Source organism: Tenrec ecaudatus, chromosome 3, assembly GCF_050624435.1.
Source record: "Tenrec ecaudatus isolate mTenEca1 chromosome 3, mTenEca1.hap1, whole genome shotgun sequence".
In the NCBI taxonomy this organism is placed as follows: Eukaryota; Metazoa; Chordata; class Mammalia; order Afrosoricida; family Tenrecidae; genus Tenrec; species Tenrec ecaudatus.
The window spans coordinates 103,871,736-103,893,487 of record NC_134532.1 but is presented as its reverse complement, the minus strand read 5'-3'; the positions used below and the strand labels follow the sequence as shown (position 1 = coordinate 103,893,487).

Below are 21,752 nucleotides of genomic sequence, written 5' to 3'. Positions count from 1 at the left end.
CCCTTTACCTCAACTCCACCACTGTACCCTTTTCCCCAACACACCTTATTCTGCTTGCTGTCTCTCTAGGTTTATTGATTCTAGGTTTCATATACCAAAAAACAGAAAAGCATATAACAGCTTCAGGAGGGGGACCTTCATTGACATAACATCCTTGAAATATACTCTAATATGAATAAACAAAAAAGCCAAGACAACAAAGCAAAACAAAAATACAGAAAATTTTGGAAACCAGATCAGATTCAGCCAGCATCATAGGCGGGGGAAATCTAGTGGCAAAGTTTTAACAGCTCAAGTCAGATTTATGCCTTTGATTTTCTATTCTCCTCTCTCCCAAGCACTCTGTTTAGTGACCACTTTCCTCCCTTCCCTCAATTTTAGGTAGGGGGAATTCTCTGGAGGCTTATTTCCTATGCAGCTCCACAAATGAACCATGGGCTTCCACTGTCATCCATCACCTTCTGAACAGGGGATTCTTACAATTTAGGCTCTGATACTGATCCCTCTTTCCACTTTGGATTACATGGATTCCAAACCTTCAGTGACCATGATGGTGTGCATCTTCCATGTGGACTTAGTTGACATCTTACTTAGATAACTTCTTTCTTGGAGACCAGCCTTTAAGACCCTCAGAAGCTATGTCACTAGCATGGTGTTCTTGATGTCCTCCCTTAGCTCACTTCCTTTAGCTCTTCTCTTTGTCTTCAAAGTGCTCTTTAGAAGTTCTCTAAAGGCAGGTGGGACACAGTGAAGGGAGGACTTTGACCATTGTAGATTTGTGGAAATATGAGAATCTCAGAGCACTACACTGTGCTCCCGAGGACCCTGCATATGGTTCAAGAGATAGTTTATGTGAACAGAACAAGGCCATACTCCATGGGTTGAAATCAGGAAAGGTGTTCATCAGGATTGCATCCTTTCACCATTAACCAGTATGCTGTGCAAATAACCAGAGAAGCTGGGTTATATGATGAAGAATTTGGAATCAGGATCGGAGGAAGGCTTATTGACAACCTGTGATATGCAGCTGACACACCTAGCTTGCTGAAAGGGAGGAAAACCTGCAACACTTGCTGATAAAGATCAAGTTCCGCCATCTTCACCATGGAGTACAGCTCAGTTGAAAGAAGATCAAAATCCTCACAATTGTACCAACATGTAACATCCTAATAAAGGGAGGCAACGTTTTAGTTCTCACAATTTCATCTTACTTGGATCTGCTTTAAATACTCATGAAAGCAGCAAGTCAAGGGATCAAAGGACACATTGCACTGGGTAAATATTTTTTGCAATATCTCTTTCAGTGTTGAAAAGCACTGGTGTTTCTTTGCGGATGTGAATGTGGCTGAACCAAGCATGGTATTTTCAACTGTCTTAAATGCATGTGAACATTGGATATTGACTAAGGAAGACTGAAGGCAAAATGATGCATTTGAACTATGGTGCTGGTCAAGGATATTGACTTTATCTACTACCAAAAGACAAACAAATATGTCTTGGAAGAAGTACAGTCAGAATGTTTCTTGGACATAAGAATGGCAAACCATCATCTCACATTCTCTGCACACATTGCCTGGAGAGACCAATCCCTGGGGAAAGATTCACGCTTGGTAAGTCAGTGGGGCAGTGTTAAAAGAGGAAGACGTTGGACATATTGGATTGACGTGGTGGCTCATTGACAGCAGTGGGCTCAAACATGGGAACAAATGTGAGGAGGGTACAGGACAGGGGAGTGTTTCCATCAGTTATACAAAGGGTCGCTATGAGTCTGAACTGATTTGTTTTAATTTTCTTCAAATTCATCTCATGTTTTCATGATCTGTTACCTGGCCTCATTTTGAAAATCTGGTCCCTGGACAAAAGCTGAAGATATTGCATTTCTTCATCATCTCTTCACACCAAAGAACAACAAAAAAAACAAATTCATTTCCATATAGTCAATGATGACGCAGAGACCCCACAGAGTAGAGAAGAACTGACGCTGTGGATTGCTGAGACTAAGTCTTCATAGGCGTAGAATGCCCCATCTTTCCCCCGGTCTCCTGCCATGGATGTAGACTATTTGATCTCTGTGTGTTCCCTCTGCAGAACCCCATGTTATAGTCTTCAGTTATGTTATTGGATAAAGGTATTTAAAATGAAGTAATTGGTCTTGAAAACTGCTACCACTTGTGTTTCTGTTACCAAGGCTGTCAACTATTCCTTCCTTTTCCCGACTTCCTCATCTGATTACCAATACATATTGATGCATTCTGATTGCATGTTTGATTAATTTTAGATTGAAGGAGTAGGTAGAATTTTTCAATTTCTTTATCACCGATGAAGGTCCCGAAAGCTTAACTCCATCCACCTCATTACAGTCGTCTATGTTGGGAAGGTAGCTCTTCTCCAGGCTGATATCGAGTGCATTCTGATTTAGGGGGCTCATTTTTTGGACTGTGTCTAAAACGTTCTACTGATTCTCACTACATTTTCAGTAGACAGCAAAGTTCCGCTATCTTTATGTTTTTCAGTTGTTACCTCCTCAGAAATCGGCAGGCCGCCCCTTCTTAATCTCTTCTAATTCTGCAATCAATGCTGAAATGTACTCACTGTGTGTTATGCTGTTTGGATTTAACATATCAAAGACACAATTTTCAGCATCACAATAGCATGCAAGTCACCACAGTCTGATGGTAAAACGTTTTTGTTTGATTAAGTTTTCTATGATGTAATAGAGAAAAAGAGAAATTTTAATTAAACAAAAAACATCATCATATGAAATTATTGCTTCTCAAGATATTGACCATTTATGTCTACACTGGCCCATTTTAAAGTAAATCATAATGTTTTAATTACTAATTAGATGTATTTTAAATCAACTTACATGACAAATAGAGCAAAAAAAATACAAACTTCCTAAAATACCCAGCAAATGTCTGCTATATACAACTCACAACAAGCAAATGTCATACTTCTATTTTCCCCAAATTCATTAAGATTAAAAGGATACATGACATAACTTCTTACTAAGTTATGAATGTGACAAAATGGACTCTAAAGTTATTTAACAAATGCATCATTGCATTTAGTTTCATATATGCATAATGTATATGTTTAAAACTAAATTCAAAAATGAGATCCTATCAACAAGAATTTCAAACGTGCTCCAAATTCAGAATGACAGCCACAACACAAAAGCACTTGACATTCTGATAAAAAGGGTTCCCATTGGGGAACTATCTTCTAGAAAATACATAAATCAAGTGATTACAACCACTCTTTCTGTTTTAAAATTGACCTGTAAGTCACTGACAGAAAATCAATAAATACCAAATGAAAAATAATAATGCAATAACCACATGAGCTTCGACATGAAAACATGTAAAACAATCAATATTACAAAGACCCTGGAAGCCTGGTGCTTTCAAAAATAATGGCACAATAATATATTCACATGAACAAATCATTCTGTCACCCCAAAGTTCCCTATAATGACACTATAATAATACTAAATACTAATTTTCCCAGGTTGTAATATATTTCTTATTCTGAAAATGAAAACATTATATTTTTTCCAGAGTTAAAAATAGTTTCTGGGATGAGAATATACCTTTGCAGGCTAGAACCATACATTTAAAAATAATTCATCATATATGCTTATTAGAGACATATAATTTTTACATTTGTGCTTATAATCAATATGAACTCAATAGTGTATGTGGCTAGAAAAATAGAAATGTTCTTCAATTCATATATCAAACATGAATTAATGTATGTATATTACTATAATTGTGTTTTTAATGCCCATGTCTTGCAAAAAGCCCTTTCATCTATCCCTGAAACAAAGATTCATATTGATAATCCAAATAAGAAAAATCAGTTAATTATTTTCTAGAAAGGCAAGCATTTTATAAATGTTCCATAATCCAAAATCTTTAAAATTTATATTAAAATACATATTTAACTATTTATAATAAATATACTAACCTATATCACCAAATCATTAGAAGTATATAAGTAGGTCAGAAAGTACATAGGAATCTAAAATAAAAACCTGTGAGTGCCATTATTCTGTGGTGGTATATATGTTTGGGTGCAGTTCTAGCTATAAAATATCTTTAAATGACTACTGATAAAATGTTGATAATTATGAGTAAAGTTTCCTTTATTTGGCCATATGAAGTGGTTTCCGAGGTGTTTGCTTTCATTGCTGAGATGTAATATTGCCAGTAGAAACACTCAGTGGCTGTTGTACTGCTCTTCCTGCTTCACATTCGTCTCTGCTGCTTCTATGCTTATAAAGTTGGGTCTTTGATTAACTTCTTTTGTTTTTATTATATTATAACAATGTTGAAATAATTAACTACAGAGAATGCTTTTATGTTGGAATTATATGTAAGGTTTGCAAGTCCCTTTGTACAGTTTACTTTCATTAAATTATCCCCATATTTAATGTTACATAATAATGTTTAATTTATTAATAATTAAATTTCCACTCCTAATTTCAGGTCCTTCATTTATTGAAGGTCTAGTACATGCTCAAGGAGCCCTGGTGGGCTGCTAATCATATATAAGCAGTTACAAGGCTCCAGTCATTTCAAAGGAAATAGATGAGGCTTCCTGCTCCCATAAAGATTTACCTTCTCAGAAACCCACATGATAAAACTACCCTGTCCTACAGGGTTTCCACGGTCAGAATTCTCGAGTTTACAGTGTGTCTGTAGCATAATCTTTACGGACAAAAAGACTTGACACTAGAGAAGTACAATTACATACAGATTGCCAGAGCTTCCAAAGACTTTCTGGGCAGAAAAAGACAAACCTTAAATAGGTTCTATCAGTAAAGTTTATGAGTGTTTTGGCAAGGAAGGTCTCAGAATATTATAGGAAACTAAATTAAGGACACCTACAGACAGATATCTGATTGGCCTTCTCAGAGGAAAGGACAATTCAGCTGAGATCTACATAAATGAGTTAGAATTAGATAGGCGAGTGAGTGAATATGCAGAAATAAAACATTGCTTTAAGTGATGATTTTCCACCATGGCTGCACATTAGACTTTTCCAAAGGAGAGCGAGTCCTCCCACCCTCACCCTGCCTTGGACTGCATCTGCAGTCAATGAATTCAGAGGGTCAGAGCGTGTGATCCAAGCATGAGCCACTTTTTAGTGTTCCGGGGTGATTCCAACGTGAAGCCAATTTTGAGAACCACTGACTAAGAGGAATAAAATAGTGTGAAATTTTAAAGAAATTATTTCACTTGCACTAAAATATGAAATAGAAGAGAGAACAGTGTTAGAAACCATTGATCGCAAATGCGACTTTTATTGCTTTTTACTGAGAGATGTTCAGTTATTTGATAACAGCTAATAGAGTATGATAGAAGCTATATGTTTTACTGCATTTATGGTTGCTAATACCACAAAGCATTTCTACTACAGTACGATCCAATATTAACTTTTTCTTCTGAATATATTCATTCATAAGCAATATTCATATAGCGAATTAATCAGAATATACCTGTACTCCAAATTGGTTGTGAAAGGGGAGAAATATACTAGCTACACTAACCCTACTAATAAGATGTTTGCTACTTCATTAAGGATACTACACTGATTGAAATAACTTCGATATAGTTGAACACTGTAGAAAAGTATTGGAATTGAAAAACAGGGACAGTAACTATGAGGTACCAATCCCTTACAGTGTGAAGGAGGATTAAGAAATAGGATGGTTGTGGTTTTTTTTTTTTTGGAGGGACTCACTTTATTGGTGTGTGCTGGGAGGAAAGCGCTATTGCGCTTCAGATACGTAAGAATGAGCACCTGTATGCGTGCACACCTGCGTGCAGAGGGGAGCGAGAGGAAGGATGGCGAGGACAGAGGCCCGTCCCCCCCTCCCCCCACCCGACACAGGAAGCAGCGTGACAGAGAGGTGGGGTATTGAGACGCCTTTTGCTTACTAACATGAAGCCCCCTGTGCCCAGTGCGAGCGCAGACGAGCCCCATTGGCTTAGAGGAAGGGCCCTTGCTGGGCAAGCACAAGTTGCCCAACTAGCCGGCCAAGACCGGCATGGGGCGTGCATAGGGTCCCCTGGCCCAGTCTCTGCACCCCTGCCTCCCTCTGAGCCCTGAGAAGAGAAGCTTTGGGCCTTAGCCAGGGACCGACAGCCATTACCAGCAGCATCTCCTTAGACTACAGGGATACAATGTGCATCAACAGGGCGATCGCTCCTGACCCCCGGGCACACAGCTCGAGGTGCCCATGGGGCCAGAATCAATCCTACAGTATCTTTAGTTTGTGGGTTCGCTTCCCCAAATAAGTCCTCCTCAGTCCAGCCGCCAGGGTGGGCTTTGGGTTCCCTGTGGCGCTGGTTTACCCATTGAGGTACTGGGTCTTTTAGAAAAGGATCTTGGCTGCCAGCTGCTGGGGGTCCAGGAGCTGTAGGAAGCACCCCATTACCACCTCCATCTGGTGCAGAGGGGAGGTGGTAGGAGGGAGATGCCACACAGCTTGGTGGACAAGTTGGCCCGCTCCTTGGCCAGGCGCTGGCCCCCGCCCCCGCCCAGCGTCCTGCCAGCCCCCTGGGCCCTGCCCTCGGCGCTCCTATGGGACTGGGGTGGGTGGAGGCAGTGGGTATGGCTCTGACCAGTACTCTGGAGCCGGGTAGGCAAGGGGCACACTAAAGTGGCCAGCACCCACGGCCTGCCTGTAGGCAGGGAAGGCAGGAGTGGCCTGGAGCTCAGACCCATAGGGACTATAACCAGGGGGCCTGGCTCCCCAGGAACACCTCCAGGAGCCCCTCACAGTTCCAACATCTGGCTCTCCAGGGAGGCGATACCGGAGTCCAGGCGGTCCTGGGAAGTGTATGGGAAGTGTAAGGCAGGGAGTCCAAGGTTTGGGGGAACCAGTCTGTGGGCCCGAAGCTGCCTCCACTGCCCTCACTAGCGGGGAGGCTCGGGCTCACTGGAGGAAGGTCAGTGTCAGGCCCTCCGGGCCCCCAGCTTCTTCCTGTCTGGCTGCACTGCTGGCCCTCGGCGGCCGGCGGCGTCTCCGTGGGGCCCTAAGGAACAGTATTGTTGTGGTGACCAATGATGATTTCTAAGAAATGCTCTCTATTTTTTTCTTAGTTATATTTCTGTAAGAGAAGATACATTTTCTAAGATCCTTTGCAACACTTTGATTTTATATACAAGCTGTGTATTAAAACCTTCTTAAAAAGTATGCTGTTAGTTCTGACATGACTACAAGACAAGACACTACCAGTTCTGCACTGTCCTCATAACCGGTATGTTTGACCCCATTGTCACCACCCTGTGTCCTTCCGTTTCACTGAGGCGCTTCCCAATCTTCACTGCCTTTCGAGTTTACCAAGCTCCTGGCCTTCAGAGAGGGTCTAGTCTCTCCTGGTAACATATGCAAAGTATGGAAACAAAATCTTACCATATCCCCTTCTAAACAGCTTTATCGATTTACATCTAAATAGTCTTCATTAGTAGCATAAATCAAGTGCATCAATTCTTCTTTGGTGTTCTTTATTTAATATCTCATTTTTACTTACATATGAGTTCATAGAAAATACTGTGGCATGGTGTGACATCCTTGCTGATCCTGAGATAGGCCCAGAATCTGAATTATCAACGGCGTTGCTTTGGTAAAAACCAAGTTCAACATTTATAAACTAATAAATAGATGCTAGAATAAATTTACCAAGATGCAAATAAAAATTCCTACAGGGAATTAGGAAACTAGGAAAAAGTATAAAATAAAGATATATTAATCAATCCTTAAATAAAACTCAAGATCATATAGATTTTCAATTAAGTTAAAAATCTTCTAATGTTTGTATCACAAGGCAGTATTAATTGTTCTTGCAGAAAGTATGATTCCCTGAGTCTTAACTTTATATATGTACACACACATACATATGCACACATAATTTTATATATGCATAAATATACATATATGCATGCATATATAAATGTATATACACACATATATAAAGTTCATAAAAATATATAGCCTATTGTACAATTGGAATGAAAACCAATAGTAAAAATACTCCTAAAAGTGATGTTGAAATTCATACACGCATATAAAATAACATCTGTAACTTGATTGAAAAATTTAAGAGCCATAGGATATTTTCAGAAATTAGCCAAAAATATTCACCAGATTGGCTCTAGAAAACAATGGTGAGAGAAGTACTGGCTGAAAGATAAAGCAGGGAAGGTGAAGAGCTAGCTCACTGTGCAATCTAGGGGGGCGAGTCACAGGATTATTAAATTTATTAAATCCTAGCAATATCCAAGCTAAAAGAAAAATGGAGGAAATTGGGATAAAAATAGTAGAAATAGAATAGAAATGAGGTGTGGTGAATAATTCTCTCATAAATGTAGCTAGAATTATACGAATCACAAAAAGAAATAATGTCTAAATTATATGAAGCAATAATTTTCCAAACTGAATGACAAAAAGTTAACAAACATACAATACCAGAACCTACCTAAGCATTTAGTGAAATTGCTTAGACCAATTGGACCAATTAAATAAAATTGTGTAACTGTGAAAGAAACAATACACAATGCCTTCTAAAGAGCAACAATCAAATCCTAAATGACAACTCAATAGGAAAAGTCTTAAGGTGAAGAAAATGGCATGTCGTCCATACAATCCTCAAAGAAAACGATTTCTATAACCTTTGAAATCTCTTTCAAAACTGCTGGTAGTATAATGATTTCATTTAAATAAAATTTCAAACAATCACTTTCAAGCAACATCAAGATCAAAGTACTAAAAAGACTTTTTTTGGAGGTAAAATGATTGAAGAAGGAAAGTAAGAAATGCAAGAAAAAATAAAGAACAAGGGGAAAGTGAATATGATATGGCTTGAATACATATAGAAACATACCATATGAGAAAGATGATACAAAACGAAAGAAGAGGGTGAATTATAGTGACACAGAACTTTAAGAGTATTAGGGAAATAGTAAAAGTCATTATTTGTATTGTTATATAAGAGTCAAGAGTGCATGTTTCCTTCCAAAATAACCAAAGAAAGTTTAGTAAATAGTAATGGCTAGTTATTAAAGAAAAATATTTTAAACAAATATTATTTTAATTCAAATAAGAGTGCTAAAAAAAGAGAACGGAAATGTCATAACATTGTGAATTACGTAATATGCATAGTTGGACATTGAATAGGGAAGACTGACTGAGGAAGAATCGAGGCCTTTGAACTGAGGTGCTGGTGGAGAATATGGACCATACCGCGGAATGCTCTCACAACAAGGGTATCTTCCGTGGACGAAGCAGTCAGAATGCTTCTTAGAGGGAAGGATGGTGGGACTTTGCCTCATTTACTTTGCCCATGGAGAAGCATATCATCCTTAATAAAGCAAAAGGGCAGCAAAAAAGAGGAAGACCCTTGACAAGACAGATGGTTGACACAGTGGCTGAAACAATGTGCTCAAACAGTAGAGGAAGGGTGAGGATGCGAGGACCAGGCAGTATTCGGTTCTGTTGCAGGCAGGGCTGCTGTGAATCGGAACGGATTTGCTAGCACCTAACCACACAGGGCGCACAACTTGGATGTCTCCCACCCCTGCTCTAGAAAGATCCATATGACCGTGAATCCTTCAGACAACTTAAGGGCTCCTGCTTGTAGTCTCCCTCATTTGAATGATTCGCTTTTATCTCTGCCTTGTTTCTGTCCTGTTTTACATTTAGTAAAGACTTCTATGAATTATATTTACATTTGAGGGATATGTCCCCTAGGATAGTGTGCCTGATTATGGGGAATTATTTTGGAATATTTATTGTCTTTTGAAATTATTCATATTTCCAGTGAAATAATATCAAATAATTTGCCATTAGCAATGTACTTTGGGTCTGCAGTAATGTGCTTATCACAGAGTATACTTTTTCCCAGTAATATTAGTTTTAAAAATTGACATCAATTATGTATAGTTCTAAATATAAAACATTTGTCCATCATTTTAAAATTAATATATATATATATATATATATAATAAATGGCATGGGTGTCATATTTTATCTCCTATGTAACACAACACAGGGGTCAGACATGCCTCCCCACTCCATCTTGTTTTGCTTACACTCACGGGTGCCTACAAGGTAATCAACTTCTACGTTAGGTTCAAAGCTTTGTTGCAGTCACCCAAAGACTTCACAGAACTCAGACAAACTCATAGTTCAGGGGGTTGGCTAGGGGAGTGAATCACTTATCCTAAGTCAGGATTAGCAAAAGTTAAAGATACAATTTTTGGACCTACAACAACACCTCTCCTCAGCTAGCAGCCACGTGGCCCCTTGGCATTGGCTCTTTGAGTCAGGAAGCCACCTTGCCCATCTCTGTGTCCCACAGTTCCACCGGGCCAGCTGCAGAGAAGGTGCCCTCTTATCTCAGTGCTGCTTCTCAAAGTTACGTGGCCTCCACTTCAGACACAAACCTTGGAAATATTCTTTCAAATGATCCTGCAACTTCTCCGTTGTCCCCGATGCCTTTTATATAGTAAGGAATGCTTTTAAGGAAGTGTGGTCTTTTAGTTAACCATAGCACCAACAGTCTGGTAATGTGTCCTACCATGGTGTCCTGTATGTTCCTATGATACAGGATGCAAGGTCACTGGTGTTTCAAATGCCAGCATCACCCAACACTTGGAGATTAAGAAAAACATTTCCAAAGAAAAAATTATCTGCCTACGTTAGAGGAAGTAACCCCTCAAAAACTTATCCACAACTTTCAAACATTGTCAAATACTGATGGTCTAACCAAAGGAAGCAGAAAATTGACAGCGGATTTGTCACTAGAGTCAAAATGCATCAGCAATGAGACTGAGGGGGAGCTACCTTCTCACAGTAGAGGTAATGAGGTGACTTGAATGGGGTAAAGCCTTGGGAGTAAAGTCTTCAGAATTTTCTTTTGCCAAGGGGCATAACTCATAATGAGAAAACGTCGGTGAAAAAAAATCTACTAATTGGAATTTACTAGGTAGGTATCTAGGATAATTGGAAGTCTCCAAAATTATATGGAATACATAACGTGCAAAATCCTAGGAGTTAGTGAGCAGAAATGGTCTGTTCTCAGTCATTTTATGTAAGAAAATCATATGTTTTACTATGTGAGGAATAACACAGCAAGAGGACAAAAGAACATTTCAAAATCTACCTTAAAGTACAATGCTGTCTTTGATAGGGTTATTCAAATTTATGCACCAACAACTAAAGCTAGTGCTTCAGAAACTGGTGAATGTTAGCAGTTGGAAATGGATCAAACACATAATCAGGACATGTTGGTAACAGTGCTTCATTAGAATGCAAAAGTTGGAAGCAAAGATGAGGAAAAAGAAGCTGGACAATATTGTTCATACAAACAAAGCTAGAGATATTTGATACAGTTTTGCAGCACCAATTTACTTGATTATAACAAATGCCTTTTGTCAACAACAAAAATGTTAACTGTACACAGACTTCTACAGACAGAATACAGAGAAATCAAATTGATTGCATATATAGGAAGAGAAAATGAAGAGGCTCAATATTAGCAACTAAAACAAGACCAAGGATTTATTATGGAGCAGAGCATCGATTGGCCATATTTAAATTCAAGTTGGTTCTGAAGAAAATTTGAACAAGCTCCTGAGAGTCAAAATATGACATTGAATGAATCCCCCCTGAACTTTGAGAACTTCTCAAAAACAGTTTGATTCATTGAACACTAATGACAGAAGACCTGATGAGCTGCGGGAGGACATCGAGAACATCAGTCGTGAAGAAACCAAACGGTCACTTAAGAGAAAAGAAAGATCAAAGCATATGTCAGAAGAGACTCGCCAACTTGCTCTCAAGCATAGAGCAGATAAAACAAATGCTCTGGATCCTTGAGTGGCTAAGGGGAAGTCAATGAGCTGAACAGAAAATTTCAAGAAGACAAAGTAAAATATTATAATGAAATACATGGAGACCTAGCGTTAGAACCCAAAAGAAGAATCCACGCAGAAGACCTTACACTGAAAGAACTCAACAAAACAAATTCCAGCCTTAAATTGCAATAGTGAAAACTATGGGCAAAATATTTTATGATGCAAGAAGTATCAAAAGAAGATGGAAAGAATATACAGTCACTGTCTCAGAAAGGACCAGTTCACATTCCACTATCTGAGGAGGTAGAAAATGAACAAGAACCAATGGTACTGCAGGAAGGCGTTCAAGTAGCACTAAAAGTTTAGAGATGTGGTGTAGATAAATACCTCACTGGGGACCAGAGACTCTTACTGTGCTTCATATTCCTGATGATAAGTCACATGCATCGTTGCTGATGGAACCAGTGCCCGGGAACTGGAGGAACCACATGGAGACCCACACCAGTGCTGAGATGCTTCCAACACCACTGGATACACACAACATTCCACTCACTGGCCTGTACAACATTCCACTCACTGGCCTGTGATCTTCCTGTATTCAGCACCATTGCATGGCTGGATGAATCTCAAGAGGAATTAATGGACTAGTATCAACATATGGGGTAATGTCAGACTTAAGGACTTGATCTGGACTGGTTTGGGATGTTTTCTTAATGTAAAATTCTCTTTGATATAAAATTCTTCCTTACACATATATGACTGTCTCTGGATTTGTTTCTCTAGTCAACCCAGATTAACACACCCTTCGATCAATTGGAACTGTGTCTGGAGCCTTAAAGACTTGCATGCAAAGGAGCAACCATCTAAGTGAAGCATTAACTAAGCCCACTCAGAAGAAGCGCTCCAGCCTGTATGATCCAAAGATGACAATAGCAAAATCCAAATATGAGGATGGTGAAAGTATCAGTGCTTAAACGGTGAACACACAATTTGTGGAAGGCTATGGAGGACAGTGGGAGCTCAAAATCCATCCGCAAAATACCCAGTCAGGCTAAGTCTCTGCCAGGTCCACTCTGGCCACAGTCCAGGGACACAGACAGCTTTGCTATCAGACAGAGATTAAGTTTTATTATGGTGGGTAGAATTACAAAATAATATGATACCTGGTCAGTTGGCCTCACTCTTGAGCAAACCTGAATTTGCTTTAGGTTTGACCATTTCTTGCTTACTCCATGACAGAAATTTCCTCTCTGGCTTATATTAATACTGATCGAGGCCTGTATTTGTTCCTCTTTATTTTTATTTTGTTTCCTTCTAGTTTCTATTTTGTTTTATTTATTTTTGCTATATTTCTGAGTCTAGGAACCAGAAGGAGTGGGCGCACAGAGACGATAATGGAGACAATGGTTTATCAGGGCTGGGCGGGGCGGGGAGGGAGCGGGGCTTTGGAAACAAATAATGGAGGAGGAGGGTCCACTGGAGCTGATTGTCATGATGCACATACACTTTCTTAAAACGTGATTTAACTATGGAAATGTATGATGCAGGAATTTTGCATAATTATAACTATTTAATAAATTTAAAAGCTAGACAGAAAAAGAATTAGCTATGCCTCAGGGAAATGACACATAATACTCTCCAACAAAAAATGGCAATGATGTTTCTGAGATGAACCAGAGACACATAAACCGTAGATGTAGGAATGAATGGGGGTGGGTGTTGCATTTAATTGTTTCCCCAACAAAAGAACAATTGTTCTTTTGATATGGAGCTGTCAATGCTAGCCCTCATGAAAAGATCACTGAAGATGTGGGTACTATAGCAAATTGTGGCCAAATAAACCTAAATGCTGCTGGGCTGTCAGTAAGAATAGAAGAAGGAGTCATAAATGCTTGTCTTAAAACCAGCAGCCATGTAAGCAGGGTGTCAGCTAAGTCCACATGGAAGAAGCACACCAGCTTGTATATTCCAAGGACTGTAAAGAATATAATCCATATCTGAATAAGAGCATGGTATGAGAGCATAAATTATGAATACTTCAAATGCAGAAGGTTATTGATGACAGTGGATGCCTGAAATCCGTTTACAAGGTCCACCCAGAGATTAAGCCTCCAGCGAATCTCTTTTGAACAAAGTCCAGGGGTGTGAATAGCCTGGTTATCAGACAGAGGGCACTGTAAGGTTGATTATGGTAGCAATAATTAGGTTAAAATATAAAGTCCTACCAGAAAATGAAAATCTGTTCTAGTTTTTAAAGTTTTCTATTGAAGTTTTTCACTGTTTTTCTCTGTTATATTTTTAGGGTTTTTGGGGGTGGGGGTGGGAAGAGGTATGTTTTTCTGCATATGAAAGCCAGGATATGTAAATCCATACAGACAGTAACTGCATTAAGAGCTTCTTCAGGGTAAGGCAGGGAAGAGTGGGGGAAATGGGAGGCTAGTAACAAGAAGATAAGAAAGAAGAAAATATTCTAAAATTGATTGTGATGAAAATTACATACTCTTCTTAATATGATTGAGCCACGATATTGTATGGCTGTGAATTATGTGCCAATAAAACTGCTTAAAATAATATTTTAATAATATCATAATCTGTGTTAGTCTGGGTGTACTAGGGAAACAGATCCATGGACACACATATGTGTATAAGAAAGATATTTATATGTAAGAGCAATTAAACATTGAGAAAACATCCCAGCCCAGTCCATATGAAGTCCATAAGTCTGACATTAGCCCATATGTCCAATACCAATCTAGAAAGTCCTCTTCAGACTCATGAAACACATGCACTGACACCAAATGTAGATCACAGGTCAGTGGGTAGAAAGTCTTTGGATCCAGTAGCATTGGAAACATCTCAGCACTGGCAGGGATCTCTGCATGGCTTCTCCAGCACCCAGGGCTGCACCAGGGTGGGTTCATGTGTCATGTCAGTTGCTATGTTTCCCAGGGTGTGAGCAGAGTCTCCCACCTCCACAGAAGAAATGCCAGAATTTCCAAAATCCTTAAGAGAAGGTTATGCCCACATAGAAACCTCATTGGCTATGACTTGATTGACAGGTTAGACTCCACCCCTACACACTTAGTTCTTAAATTTGCAATTATTTGACTACCACACAAGTGAACAGGTGTAGTCCTAATCTATTTTATAGGGTATCCATGAGTCTGAATTTATTTGCTGGCCATGGTTTAGATATTAAAATCTACCTTTCAAATAATGAAGTGAGTAGTAAAGGGTGATGTAAGCAGTGGGTATATGTTTGTACAGAATGTATTTTAAATCTTATGAATTTACATAGAAGATCATGGAACTGCATAAAATATTTATTTTTTGAAAAGAAAATAATCATAAAGATGCAAACATTAGCTTACTGTATAGAATCACTAGTGTCTATTGTACTTCAAATATATAGTTATTAAAGAAACTATTTATATTCACAACAATAGAAAAGTGGATTAAAAAACTCTGGTACATACACAAATTGGAATACTACATATCCCCCCAAAACAGTGATGAAACTATGAGGAACCTCAACTTGGGGTGGTGGGGGAGATCTGGAAAACATGATGCTGAGTGAAGATAGTCAGGCACTAAAGGACAAGTACTGCATGAGGGCACTGCAGTGGTGACAAGCAGCAGAAAGGGCACTAGCTCAAGCTTGCAGGACATCCTTCCTTCTGGCTGGGGACCAGAGAGCCTGCTAAAGAGCTGGACTAGTGCCAATGGACCACAGACCATCTGCTCTACTTAAATACAGTGTAGGTCGCTTGCCTCAGGATGGGGGCGGGGGGGGGGCGGCAAACAAAATGGAGCAGGGTGGGGAGGGGAGATGCTGTCTGCTAGGTGGCAGCTATGTATTTCTGGGGTGAGGTTCCCTAAAGAGGGAGGCAGTCTGTCAGAGGAATGAGGCTTATTGATGGGAGGGGTAGTACAGGGGAAGGGAGAGAGAATTATCAAGCTTGGATGAACAAAAGTTCATGTCGGTTGAGGGAAAAGGAGGGTAGGAAAACCAGTGATTGCAGGAAGAGAGATTGAAGATGCTCTTAAGATCATTAGGTGCGGAGGTTCTTCAATGGCGAGCAGCAGGAGGGCAGAATTGTTGCAGGGCCCCTAGGGTATCCCGGGAACCCAGGCCTGGTGCAGTAGAACCTGGGATACTGAATCCTGGATCTTCAGGGTGCATGTCATGCTCCAGAGTATGCACCGGGGAGGCCCCATAAGGGAAACCCAGTGGTGAACTGGACCCTCAGACTCATTAATAATGTGAGGACTTAAGCTGGATACACATGCGGTCTGGGGAGATGAAGACAGCTATACACAGCTGGACTGTTGGTTGGTAAACAAAAAGGTGTTGCTACATCAGTAATCCATTTTAAAGGCGATGTAACTATAGTGGGGTTCAGGGGAGGATAGTCTAAAATCAATGTGGTAATAATTGTACAATTCTTGATATGATTGAAGGACTGAACTATTGAATTGTATAATATACAAACTACATGCTAATAAAACTTGGAAAAAAAAGAAATCAAATGATATGTTGCATTGGGTAAGTCCGCTGCACAGGACCTCTTTAACGCGTGAAAGAGCAAAGATGTCACTTTGAGACCAAAAATGCACCCAATCCAATCCACAGTCTAGTCACTGGCCTTATATGCATGCAGAAGTTCAACAACGAATAAGAAAGTCTGAAGAATAATTGATGCATTTGAATTATGGTGTTGGTAAACAATATTGAAAGTAAAATGGGCTTCTAGAAAAACAAACACATCTATCTTGGAGTAATTACAGCCAAAATGCTCTTTAGAAATAAGGATGGCAAGACTTCATCTCACATACTTTGGACATGTTATTAGGAAAGACTTTTCCCCAGAAAAGGACCTCATGATTGGTAAAGCACGGGGTCAGTGAAAAAACGTCTGTCCTACAAAATGGCTTGGCATAGTAAATCAGACTCAGACATAGAAACCGTGTGGACAGCACAGGAGTGTGCAGTGTTTCCTTTTGATATCCACAGAGTAGCTATGAGAGGGAGCTGATTTCAAGACTGACATCTAACAACAACATATATTACCATTCCTTATTTTTTTCATTAAATGATTTACCAAAAAAGGAGACTATTCAGGAAAAACCCATATAATTTTATACTGATGGTGCTGTTGTTAGAATGCCTTTAAGTAGATTCCAACTCATAATGACCCTGTGAACAAGAGAATAAAACACCACACGGTCTGCTCCATCCTCACAATCGCCCCTAAGGGTGACCCATTGCTGCAGTGCCTTTGTCAATTCACCTAGCTGAGGGCCCTTCTTCTTTTTGCTGCCCCTCCATTTTATCAAGCATGATTTACTTCTGCAGGGACTGGCCTCTCGTGACAATATGTTCAAATATGTCAGATGAAGTGATGCCTCCAAGAAGCATGTTTGTCCTTTTAGCAGTCCAATACTTTCAATATTCTTCTCCAACACATTTTAAGTGCATCAATTCTTCCTTGGTCTTCCTTATTCAATATGCATGCTTATGAGGCTATGGAAAATACTATGGCTTTAGTCAGGTGCACATTTGTCCTCACAGTAGCATCCTTGATTTTCAATGTCCTAAAGAGTTTTGGGGCAGCCAATATGCCCAATACAACACACCTTTAGATCTATTCACTGCTACTTCTATCATACTTGATTGTGGATCCAGGTAAGACAAAATCTTTGACAAGTTCAACCTTTTCTCCATTTATCATGATGTCAACTACTGGTCCAGTTGTGAGGATTTGGGTCTTCTGTACATTGAATTGTAATCCATATTGAAGGTGGTAATCTTTGCTCTTCATCAGCAAGTGCCTTAAATCCTCCTCAATTTCAGCAAGAAAGGTTGTGTCATCTGCATAGTACAGGTTGTTAATAAGCCTGCCCCTAATCCTAATGCCACATCCTTCTTCAAATAATCTAGCTTCTCTGATGATTTGCTAAGAGTACAGATTGAATAAGTATGATCAGAGGTTACAGTCCTGATGTGCACCTTGTCTGGTTTGACCCATACAGTTTCCCTTGTTCTGATCCCACCTTTTGCCTCTTGGCGCATGTTCCCACTGGTTCCCTCTTTATCCACGTACAAGTTCTGCATGAGCACAATGAAGTGTCCCAGAATTTTCTTTCTTCTCAATGTTATCCATAGCTTATTATCATCCACAGTCAAATGTCTTGATCTGATTGATAAAAGAAAAATAAACATCATTCTGGTATTCTGCTTTGAGCCAAGATCCCCCTGCATCAGCAAGAATAGGTCTTGTTCCATGTTCTCTTCTGAATCCCACCGGAATGTGAACATTTTGGAGTTCCTTGTCAATGTATTGCTGCAAACATTGCTGGATGATCTTCAGCAAAACTTTGCTTGCATGTGATATCAATGATATTGTTCGATAGTTTGGGTATACAAAGTCACTGTACCAAAAATAATTGGCCGACATTCTACCATTTCAGGGAATAACATATGATCAAGAAACAAAGGTGTGGAAGAAGAAAGTTCAAGCTTCTTTGAAAGTATTGGCCAAAAAATAAAGCTATAGCAATTGATAAAAATCCAAACTGAAGAGTTTCCACAAGCTGATGAAGCACTGGAAGCATTTGCTCATCTATGCCAGGGAATTTGCAAGAGAAGTAGTAGGCCAGCTAACTGGAAAATATCCATTTGTGCCTATTCCAAAGATAGGTGACCCAACAGACTGCTCAAACAAATGTGCATACTTTGATACAGAATTATAAATTATTACTAAGCCTTTACTATCCATTTTAGTATGTATTTGTATTAACAAAATACATATTTTAAAGAAGTATTCACTGTTAATGACACCTAAATTGTGATTAATTCCACACTGTAATTGATACTTGATATTGTTTCAAGGATGTCTTTTCTGCAATGTAATTTTCTATATAATTTAAATTTATATATTTTCTTCATTATTTAAAATTAATTTAGGCTAGCTAGAATATTTCACTTTCATTCTCAAGGAAATGCAATGAACCACTGTATTTGTTGATTTGTTGAGACAATACACAGCAAAACACACCGATCCACACTTTGTACCTGAACAATCTAATAACATCCATTACATATTTAGAGTTGCCCAATCCTTCCACCCTTCTTTTCTGAGTCGTCTCCTTCCATTAACTGCCCTCTAAAGTTCCCACCTAACTTTCAAAATTTCCAATGTTAACAACTTTAATTGTACATAGATTTTAAAAGAGCTGATATATATTTTTTAAGTTAATATAAAGTATTGTTAGGTTCTAAGAAGTCCTCAGGGGAAACTTTCAATTTAAGGTTTAAATTACTCAGGACAATAGTTTCAAAGTTATCTAGCCTCCATGATTCCAGAACGGTCATGAGAATTTGCAATGCATTTTAATATTTTTGCCACTTTGATCAGAACTTTTCTGTAACATCTTTGATCAATATGTTCAGTAAGAGTAGCCTGTTCTTAGGCAAAGTAAACAGTTGCTCATGGAGTCATCCATTGACACTCATCTCCTTCTATTATGAGCATTATCTCTTCCTCTTTTGTTCCAGTTAGTTAAATGTTAAAAGGTACTTTTCAAATAATACATTGAAAAGTAAAAGTCAATGTAAGTACCAGGGATATTTTTTAATTCACACAAAATAATTGCCTGGGAGTATGCAAATCAAGTGGTTGTTATCTACCAAGAGAAGTGATCAGTCCATTCCCTGCTAGAAGAAACTCCCCTGTAATTGACAACGAGTAGACTTATAACAGACATTTACTTGAATATTGGAGAAAATCTCACTACCATCAGGAAACCAAAACCTTCCCAGACCCCCCCCAAAATACTGATGACTATCTAGTTGATTAGAGATGTTATTGGACAAGTTAAAACTGTACTTGTTGGTTTATCAGACAGTAGTTCTGTATGGAAGTAGAAAACCTCTTCTTTCTTTGACAGAGTGACTGGTGGGTTTAAACTGCTCACCTGGTGATTAGCAGTCCACTGAATAACTCACTCAGATACCAAGACTCCTCCAACCATCAATGAACACAAGAAGGAAACTAGATATGCAATGAGAGGATTGCCACAAATGAGATAAAACAATATGTGCATAAATTATTGAATGTAAAACTGATGGTCTGATCAATAGCCTTTCACCGAGTTGAAAATTAAACCAAACCAACCAACCAAACCAACCAACCAAACAAACCTCAAACTCTCAACTAGTAGATTAGGACTGCTAGTGACTTAGTAGAACTGAGTGACACAGTAGAACACCCATATGGGTTTCTGAGACTGTAAATATTTTTAAGGAGTAGAAAGCGCTATGTTTCTCCTTTGGAGTGGCTGATGATTTTGAACCACTGACCTTGCCCTTAGCAGTCCAATGCACAGCCACTACACAGCAGGGTTTCTAATTCACAATGAAAAGGCTTAAAATAAAAGAAAATGACGACAATGATGAAAACTCAACTCTGAAGCCTTGTGCGATATTTGAAGCAGGGACTTGGATTCCCTTCCTTGAGAAACTCCTAGACCCAGAAACAAATTACAACACTGCAGATGATGGCACACAGTGAGAAAAATGGCAGTGAACTTGGTGGCCTGGACATCAAGGAAGCTGTGGTGAGATAACCAATGCACAGAGTAAGAGCTGAGCACTTTTTTGAAGCAAGAGACTGGGGTAGAACAAAAGTTGTTGTAAGTCTTAGCCCTGGAGGGCAGAATCTGAAAGTGTTTGGACCGCGTGCCTTGGAAGATTCCGTGCAGAAGTTTTCTTACAGGATGTAGAAGTCAAATGCCATTGGACTGAGGAGCACGATGTTTCTCAAGGAAGCTAGAAGGTTGGAGTACTTCCTTGTGCAGGGCAAGAGAAGCCCAGGTGTGCTGTGTTAGGGGTTACATGTGTCCCCTTCCCACTGCAGTGGTTCCAGGTAGCTTAGCAATCAGACAACGCCCAGACCTAAACAGTACTGCAGAGCAGAAGTTTCACAGCCTCCAATATGGATTATAACTCAATGTAAAGAAAAAAAATCCCTCACAACTGGCCCAGTAGGTAACATCATAATAAATGATGAAAATATTGTAGTTGTCAAGGATTTTATGTTGCTGGGATCCACAGTCACTGCTCATGGAAGCAGCAGTCAAGAGATCAAAGGATATATTACATTGGGTAACTCTTCCTCACAAGATCTCTTTCAAGTGTTGAAGAAAAGGGATTCCATTTGGAGGACTCAGGTGTGCCTGATCCAAGCCAGGGTATTTTCAATCACCTCATACGCATATACAATTTCAACATTGAACAGGGAAGAAGAACTGATACTTTTGAATTATGATGCTGTTGATATTGAAAATAGAAGAGACTACAAAAAAAAAACCCCAAACACACATGTCTTGACAAATATAAAGCCAGAATGATCCGTGAAAGTGGGGATGGCAAGAATTAGTCTCAGGTACTTTGAACACGTCATCAGAAGAGACAGGCCCAGGAAAAGGACACCAGGCTTACCAAATAGGAAGGGGAACATCAAAGACGAAGAAGCTTGACGAGATGGATTTACACAGTGCACACAACGATTGGCTCAAACATAACAACAGTTGTGAGGATGGCAGAGGATGAGGCACTGTTTAGGTTTGGTGCACATTGGGTGTGTATGGGTCAGAACCGATCTGAAGGCACCTACCAACAGCATAGGTATGAATTTTCTCAAGGAATAGCTCTCATCCTAAAACATTACGTACCCAAATAAATAAATGTCACTGATGAATTTCTACCTCCTCTTCTTACATAAACCACCATTTGATCTCTGAACATGAAAGAATTTAGAAAACTCATTAAATCATTATAACACTGTATATATGATAAAAGCACCGTACAGAAGATTTTTCCA

General features: G+C 39.2%; 1 pseudogene; it reads right to left on the bottom strand.

Moving 5' to 3' along the window:
* Nucleotides 1–6,358: 6,358 nt before the first annotated feature.
* LOC142442319 (endoribonuclease ZC3H12A-like) overlaps nt 6,359–21,752 on the bottom strand; it is a 52,839-nt pseudogene continuing 37,445 nt past the window's right edge.